Source organism: Chiloscyllium plagiosum, chromosome 18 (genome assembly GCF_004010195.1).
Source record: "Chiloscyllium plagiosum isolate BGI_BamShark_2017 chromosome 18, ASM401019v2, whole genome shotgun sequence".
NCBI classification, from domain to species: domain Eukaryota; kingdom Metazoa; phylum Chordata; class Chondrichthyes; order Orectolobiformes; family Hemiscylliidae; genus Chiloscyllium; species Chiloscyllium plagiosum.
The window spans coordinates 1,051,327-1,053,434 of record NC_057727.1 but is presented as its reverse complement, the minus strand read 5'-3'; the positions used below and the strand labels follow the sequence as shown (position 1 = coordinate 1,053,434).

At 51.3% G+C, this 2,108-nt stretch overlaps 1 protein-coding gene across 1 annotated transcript in view; it reads left to right on the top strand.

The window, feature by feature from the left end:
- LOC122559231 (laminin subunit beta-2-like) overlaps positions 1–2,108 on the top strand; it is a 166,522-nt gene that overhangs the window by 1,018 nt on the left and 163,396 nt on the right. The window lies entirely within an intron of this gene.

Here is a 2,108-nt window from a genome sequence, read left to right as displayed (position 1 = left end):
GGGGGGGTGGGGGTGTCTGCACCCTGTGTGTGGGGTGGTGGGTGTGTCTGCACCCTGCGGGGGGGTCAGGGTATCTGTACTCTGACCACTGGCAGAGTTGCTCACAAATAGTCTCTATGTTTATTGCAGCAACAGAAAGGCAATATCCAGACCGTAATCTCCTGATTAATATTAATGAGCTGGATCTTGCCGTTACAAGTTTGCAGATAATAATAGATTTGGACGAATTGTTAACTGTGAGGGCGATAGTGTGGCACTCCAGAAAGACATTGACAAGTTAGTTGAGTGAGCAGAGAGGTGGCAGATTGAGGTTTAATGCAGGGAAATAAGAGGTGATGCATTTTGATCAGAAGAACATTGAAAAATAACTTAAAATAGGGGTTAATTTCTAAAGGGGATGCAGGAGCAGAGGGAACTGGGTTTATTTGTGCACGGAGCAGGATAGAATAAAGCACACAGCATTCTCAGCTTCATTAATAGGGGCATGGAATACAAGAGCAAGGAGGTGATGTTGAACTTGTGCAAGAAACTAGTCAGAATGTAGCTGGAAAATTGTGCACTGTGATGTGTACCACATTATAGGGGATACATGTGAATGCATTTGAGCAAGTGCAGATTAACAATAATTGTTCCAGGAATGAGAAACTTTGGTGATGAGGATGGATCGAAGACATTGGGACAGTTCTCCTGGGAGAGAATACGGCAGAGAGGAGTTTTGATAGAGGTTTTCAGTGAGCTGGACGGTGAGGCAGGGAGAAACTGCTCCTACTAATCAAAAGATCAAGAACAAGAGGGGCATAGATTTAAAATGATGAGCAAAAAAAAAAAATCAAGGACAATGTGAGAAAAAGGTTTTCGGTTTTCAGTGAGCTGGACGGTGAGGCAGGGAGAAACTGCTCCTACTAATCAAAGGATCAAGAACAAGAGGGGCATAGATTTAAAATGATGAGCAAAAAAAAAAATCAAGGACAATGTGAGAAAAAGGTTTTCATTCCCACCAAGTGGTTAGGGTGTGGACTGCACTGCCGCAAAATGTGACAGAGGTAGGTTTAACTGAGGCATTTGAGAGGGGCACTGGATGGATGTCGTGGATGGGAAAGGTCAGCAGGGATATGGGGAAAAGGGAGAGATTGGCGCCATGGAATACAACCAGTACACGGTCTACATGGATCCTGTGGCGTGTTGAATGTGTGATTCAGTCCAGGTCACAGGATGTTTGAAAGAACAGCACAACGGATGGCATCTGAGTGCACCCCACCCACATGTCATCCCTAAGGGCACAAACCTGGACGGTAAAGGCACAGCTGGCAAACATTCCACACCAGCTGGTCACCCTGAACAAGAGAGATGCCTGCTCTTGTTGCAGATTATCTAGAAGATAATTTGAATCATTGATTCATAGACAACACTGCACTCACCTGGGCAAAGTTACATGTATCCTAATGGTAATATGGATCTGACAGTGAAGGATGAACAGGAGTGAGGATCCAGCGGTGATCAGGATCAAGGACTCGGTGGATCCGCAACTTCGGAGATCCTTCAAAAGAGGCAGATTTAGCACTGTCGGAGGGTCAGTGCTGAGGGAGTGCCGCACTGTCGGAGGGTCAGTGCTGAGGGAGTGCCGCACTGTCGGGGGGTCAGTGCTGAGGGAGTGCCGCACTGTCGGAGGGTCAGTGCTGAGGGAGTGCCGCACTGTCGGGGGGTCAGTGCTGAGGGAGTGCCGCACTGTCGGGGGGTCAGTGCTGAGGGAGTGCCGCACTGTCGGGGGGTCAGTGCTGAGGGAGTGCCGCACTGTCGGGGGGTCAGTGCTGAGGGAGTGCCGCACTGTCGGGGGGTCAGTGCTGAGGGAGTGCCGCACTGTCGGGGGGTCAGTGCTGAGGGAGTGCCGCACTGTCGGGGGGTCAGTGCTGAGGGAGTGCCGCACTGTCGGGGGGTCAGTGCTGAGGGAGTGCCGCACTGTCGGGGGGTCAGTGCTGAGGGAGTGCCGCACTGTCGGGGGGTCAGTGCTGAGGGAGTGCCGCACTGTCGGGGGGTCAGTGCTGAGGGAGTGCCGCACTGTCGGGGGGTCAGTGCTGAGGGAGTGCCGCACTGTCGGAGGGTCAGTGCTG